The sequence below is a fragment of the Stegostoma tigrinum genome, chromosome 31, assembly GCF_030684315.1.
Source record: "Stegostoma tigrinum isolate sSteTig4 chromosome 31, sSteTig4.hap1, whole genome shotgun sequence".
NCBI lineage: Eukaryota > Metazoa > Chordata > Chondrichthyes > Orectolobiformes > Stegostomatidae > Stegostoma > Stegostoma tigrinum.
Genome location: NC_081384.1, coordinates 22179708 through 22186340, shown reverse-complemented (window position 1 = coordinate 22186340; position 6633 = coordinate 22179708). Strand labels below are relative to the sequence as shown.

At 39.9% G+C, this 6633-nt stretch overlaps 1 long non-coding RNA gene across 1 annotated transcript; it reads left to right on the top strand.

Annotated features, from left to right (window-relative positions):
• Positions 1-3093: 3093 nt before the first annotated feature.
• On the top strand, positions 3094-4769 carry LOC132206130 (uncharacterized). The gene is made up of 3 exons (XR_009442850.1): positions 3094-3151; positions 3282-3344; positions 4611-4769. It is a non-coding gene; the product is annotated as an uncharacterized LOC132206130 (long non-coding RNA).
• Positions 4770-6633: the final 1864 nt, after the last annotated feature.

Here is a 6633-nt window from a genome sequence, read left to right as displayed (position 1 = left end):
TTGCTAACCCATTCTATGCCTCCTAAGTCTTGCCTAATTGCATTATAATTGTCCTCCCCCCATCTATAACTCTTGCCCTGTGGCATGTTCCTATCCCTTTCCATCGCTAAACTAAACATAACCGAATTATGGGCACTCTCTCCAAAGTGCTCACCTACCACTAAATCAAACAACCTGGCCTGGTTCATTACCAAGTACCAAATCCAGCGTGGCCTCCCCTCTTGTTGGCCCTTCGACATACTGTGTCAAGAAACCCTCCTGCGCACATGGGCGGGCTGGTCAAGAAAGCATTTAACACACTTGTCTTCATTGCTCAGACCTTTGAACATAGGAGTTGGGATGGAATGCTGAGGTTGTAAGGCTATTTTGGAGTACTATGTCCAGTTCCAGTTGCCCTGTTATAGGAAAGATACTAATTTGGAGTGGCCTCAGAAAAGATGCTCCAGGATGCTGCTGGGAATGGAGGGCTTGACTTATAAGGATAGGCTAGACTTCTTCAGTCAGGCAGGTGATTTTCTTTTTCCCTAGAGTGTGGAATTTCAAGATTAGGGAGCATATTTTTAAGGCGGGAGGAGAGAGTTTTTTTAAAAAAAAAGGCATGAGGGGCAACTTTTATTATACTGAGGCTGGTTCTTGTGTTTCGAATGAACTTCCAGAGGAAGTGGTGGACGCGGGTACACATAGATTTGGCTGAGTATGTGAATAAGAAATGTTTGAAGAGATATGAGCCAAGCTCTGGTAGGCGGGACTAGCTTAGTTTGGGATACGGTCAGCAGAGATTAGTTGGAACAAAGGATTGTTGCCGTGCTGTATGACTCTATAACTGGGAGAACGTTAACATCTGATAGATTTTCACCAAAAGTTTGTATTGGAAAAAGACACAACCATAAAAGATGGCTTCATGTTGAACACCTCACAGTTATCTCAGGCATATACATCATATAATACATTACTGCTTTTCATCAACTATCACTCTTTAATTGCACTGGATCACCTTTAACATGTAACTTCCTCCCGTCATCAACATTCTTCACAATAGTAAAACACATGGACAGTCACTGCTCTATGTATTGATATCTCTGCCTATACCTTTTCAATAAAGACAATAGGCTTATGAACTCATGTCAGTGTCTCTTTGCACTCTTCTCCTGAGAAGAGAGTGCACAGTTGTCAAGAACCTGCCCATACAGTGGGTGGTAGTGGTAAGGGATGCCTGACCCATTTTGACAAGTGAGTTGATGAGGGCAAAGTGAATGTGCTTATGCTGAAATGGAGATGAATATCTACAGCCACCTGATGAGAAAACCTTCACAATGTTGCTCCCAGCTCCACATCAAGCTGCAGAGTCTTAATGAAACCTTGGTGAACACAAGCAAAATATTTATGCTGATCTAAACTGCCTCCAGGTCCTAGTCCCACTTTAAGACAGAAAAAAGAAAAAGGAAATAAGTCCAGTTCCCAGGTCCATCTCGGCATCTCAGAACTACACCTCAGAAGAGGAACAATCATTAGATTAGAAGATGCACAAAGCCTTCCTCCCTGCCCTCCACCAGCGCAGAGATGCTCACCTTAATGGGTAAACTATCTAGAATTAGATAGCCTTGGGGTCAAGTCCTGGTGGGCACTACATTGACACAGGCCCACCGTTATGCAGGATGAAATGGCAGAGCTCGCTGACATTGCGAAGATGAAAGGACAATAGGCCCCTGCTGAGCTCAGTACAGATGATGAGCGTCTGGATGTGGCTGTGAATGAGCAGAACATGGTGCAAAGGTAAAACTAGCGAATGCCTGGCAGAGGTGCTGGATGTCATGTGCAGACTCGAGGAAAGGGTAGAGCAGATTTCCCAAATCCTGTCTGATGTCATTGTTCCTGTATGTGAGTGTGTGACTTCGTCCATGAAACTGTTAGCAGGCGCCAGTGAGATCCACATCCATTTAGAGCTGCCAGATGTGTATGGAGGCCTTGACCCATCACTCAAACTGTGCATTCATTCACTGGCTAAATAGGAGTGTGCCAAGGGATCTTGACCCTCTGCACCCCCCCCCCGCTTCCAGGTGCCCCATGCCCTTGGTCAGTGAGGGAGATATCATTGTGCACCAACAGGGAGAGGTACGGCAGATGGGCACTAAGAGCCTGTAATCTTAGCATATTCCATGGGTGCCCTGCATACTAACTTCCTTCTGCCTGCAACTTAAATGCTTTCATCATGTCAGGCTAAGGAGGTTGCGCTGACACTTGTGCAGGAGCCCCAGCCAGACAAAGCCCTCTAAGGTACTGGACCACAAGAAGATATCTGCCAAAGTCATTTGACACAAGCTGCAAAGAAGTCTTTAGCTTCTTCAAGCTTGGCTGAGCTGCCAAGGTGCCCCCAAGACATAGAAGTAGGATCTGGGAGATTAAAGAGCTTGTAGTCGTTTTGGGTACATTCTGGCAATTCACACAAGAATATGTATGATGGTACCATAGTTTCATGCACTCTTTTAAGGCTTCAGACTACTTATGATTTTTGCAAACCAACTTGAGTAATGCTGATTGTTAGACGCGTGCATCGTGTGGAATAGTGTTAAGAGTTTTGAGGCTGTCATTCTCTACTGGCTTCAAGGAGAAATACAACCTCAGGAAAGCAGGAAGTTAAGTTAGATGTTTGGGTTTCAGGAGGCAATCAGCATAGTTTAGCTCCTTGCAAACTGAAGTTTGAGTGCAGCACCTCCATAGTCCTGCATGACTCCATACTGATACACTGGCCAGGAAACTAAACAGGAGGTTATTAGTGCCAAGAGAATTAATTAACTTACAATTAATGAAAGGAAAAGTATCTTTAAATTTTAAAGTTAGAAAGCAAGGATTCCCTTGAGGACAGTGTGTCTGCATCATAATTGCCTCATTGTTCTGATTGTCTACATATGTTAACACAAAGTCATTCACCCTCAAATCAAGTACATCCTATCACATTTTCAAAAACAAGTGGGTGAGTGGAAAAATACAGAAGAGCAGCTTGTATTGTATTAACCCTATTATTCCCAACATCATTCTTCTTCAAATTTTCCATAGGAATCTTTAATTAACTCTTAGCCTTTTATTTCAACAGTTTTGCAAGCTTCATAACAGGGGAGTAGATAAAGGGAAATTAAGAAAGTGGGTGCTACAGGTGAGTGGTGAAGCGCAGTTTTATGTGAATGTATTGTACATGTCTGCTTTAATTATGTTCTATGAATTTTCACTCACTAATGTGCAAAATACATGGTATGAAGAAAATGTATTTGTTTCTGTAAATGCAGTATATCAGAGGCACAATTTCTGCATCCATGAGGAAGATGAGGCAATATTACCCAGGATTTCTGGTAGGTGGAGCATTAAAGTAACACTGGGCACATAGCTCTTTCCTTTGTACCTTGTGGCAGAATCTCTGCGATGGGTGTGAATGGAAAATTGCTTTCCAAATGCACTTGTTCTGTAACTTTAACCAGCATCATTTCCATCCCCTGCAAAAGTCCATTTGCATTATCACAAACTTAACATCTGCCATGAGTGAGGACAATTGGGCGATATAATAAAATGCATTTGGTTTTAATGTTCAATTTTTAAAATTGGCATAATTTGATGCAATTATTGATGGCCTATGCAGTTTCGTTAATTCAACTGAGAATAGTTTTGGTGTAAAAACAAAATCACTTTTCATAAAGATTTTCAAATTTCCAGCTACAACTTTAGCAAAATTTTAAAACTGAACTATTTGGTAGTTTCACCGGTGAGCATTTGTCAACTTGTTTATAAATTAAATATTTAAAATGGTGATGAACCTTCCAAGTTGTCACTGAGAGCGTGGAAAGGTCAAGTCTGTGAACCTTCTTAAACCTAGCAGATCCATCTTCTGTAAAAACAGTCCTGTTTTTCATATTTACAGTCTGCAAGGTAGTACTGCAGTAGGCCTACCAGGTCTGAAGTGACTCGAAATGGGCTGATGACCAAGCCATAAGATGTACTGCTTACCTCCATTTAATGGGATATATTGTTAGGGGCAGTTTTTTTTAGAAAGCCCCTATTCCAGCAACAAAATTTCATTCAGCCATATATCATTCATAATACAAATGAAAAACATATAATTCTGTCAAAAATTTAAAATTCCTTCATTCGCCATTGAATTATTTGAATAAATAACCATATATTGTGGAAATATATCAAAATTTGATTGTTGTTATAAACCTCAAAAACTTTACTGAGGAGCAGTGTCAAATAACTGAGTTGAGTGGACCAAAGCTTTCAGGCCTCAACCAAGCATTCATAATAGTCACGGTCATCAAAATTTGCTTGCCGTTCTAGACTTTCCAAAAGCTGAATGAACAGATGGTGTCAATCAAAGAAGATTGCCTGTTAATTAACAGAGCAGAGCAGGTGTTTTTTTAAAACTTTCAGCAGAATGCTATTTTTTTCTCTGATACGAAAGGGCTTTTGTAAATTGTTGTCCAAAATGTTATGGCATTACTCTGCAGCCCAATGTTCCACAGTTTTGAATGCGATAGAGCACTTTCTACACTGGAAAAAGTACTGTAATCCATCTCAATGCTTCCATAACACTGATTAATGTAATTGTTACTTTACATTTGCAGTGTGGAGCTCTATATCTAATTGCTGCAGTAAAAATACATCAAATGGATGATGAAACATCTTTCAGAAGCTAAAAGAACATCTTTAACATTTTCATTTCAAAGCCTGTCAATAAAAGAATTCCAGGAGCAGGTGCCATTTTTGATGTTGGTTTCTGTAATTGTGACTGTCATTTCCCTTTGGTTCATGGATCTGCTGAGAGGCTGTGAACTCCATTTACTTACAGAAGGGCCCAACAGCTCTGAAGTTATGAGGGTGTGCACTGACTCCCATATATAAAACCTGTCAGCATGATATTGCCATTTCAATTAAGGGCAGTGATACAAGACAACTATGTCAGCATCAAGAAATTTGTAGCTTGTTTAATTCATATGGGAATAATAAGATGACAACCTTGTCTGCCAGTTAGAGAGCTTGGAATGACAATACACGGACTCAGGAATATATCAAATTGACATACATGAACAGGTGCTTGGGACAGCAAGGCAGGGATAGGGATTCTTAATTACAAACTGGTAGACACTTTCTCTGTTTTTCTGCCTGTCTCTCTCATAAAGCTGAAAAATCAATGAATGGTGAAAAAGCAACTCGGGTCAAGACTCATTTATAGAGAAATGAAGACAATTTGCCATTGCTTAAGAAACAAGACAGTAGCAAAACCATCAGGAGTCAGGTTAAAAATATAACACTTCAAGAATTTTAAAATATCTTTGCCTTTACTTTTCTGTTTGTAATGACAGCCTCCCACAACTTTCTTATTAAATATATTGCCTGTGTTTCTTTGCATGTGCTGACTTTCTCTTATTTTCCTTGGTGAGGTTAATAACATTTTAATAAAACTTTCTTTCACTCCTCGTAATTTGGCTCCTTCATATTGATTGAGTCAATTGTGATTTAATTGAAGTCTGATAGCTATGTGCCAGCAAGGGATAAAAGTCTTTGTTACAACAACTGACCAAGTGGGGAATTAAAACAAGAGGAGGCATTTTCCATTCTCACCTGGTGGTAACAATTTATGTAACAAAATGGCCCAAAGTGTTCCACAAGAATATTGTAAAGTGAAATTTGATAGACACCACACAAGGTCATGTTTAGGCAGGTGAGCTTGTTAATTGGCATGCCTTAACAAGGATCTGACACGAGGAAAGAAATGAATAGAAGTGGAAAGATTTAAAGGAGGTAATTCCAGAGTTTAGGGCCTTGGCAGCTTAATTTATAGCTACCAAAGACGGCACAATTAATATAGTGAATTTCCAAGTGGGCAGAATTAGAAGAGTGTAGATACATCCATAGATTGCAGCGATGGTAGAGATATCAGACCAAGGGAGAGGGTGAGGCCATCAGGGGCTGAGAAATAAACAGAATTTTAAAATTGAACTTTTGCTTTCACAGGAACACTCTCAGTGAATAGTTTAAGCTAGTGGTGTGGGCAGGGCATGGGCCAGATAAACTGAATCTCAAACCAGCTTAAAACATGACAGAGATGACCAGTAATTGGTATAAAAAAGAGAACTGCCAGAGAATCTCAGCCAGTCTGGCAGCATCAGTGGAGAGAGAAACAGTTAACTTTCGAGTCCTGAAGAAGTCAAACTGAATCTGAAACATTAACTGTTTAGCTCTTACCAAAGGCTGCCAAACCTGCTGAATTTCTCCAACATTTTCTGTTTCTATTTCAGATTTTCAGCAACCGTGGGATTTTGCTCTTAATGTGTAAATGGTTTGAAGCATAACTGATTCTATTTAAAATTTCCCATTTAATTCCCACAATAACTGGCCAATCCCATCTAGATTTTGTTGTTATTAATAGGGAACCTTGGCCCTTTTTCTTTGACATCTGTCAGAAAAGTGCGTGTATGGACCCAGCAGCAACTGCAGAGAAAGTTTAGAGTTAATGAGAGAGTGTGCATTAATGTTAACCCAATGTCTTTCTATATTTGAGATCTGGTTAAATACGTAGAACTATGATTGACTACTCACAAGAATGAACTGATTTTCTGTTTTCAATGCTCTTCTTTATAAATTAAT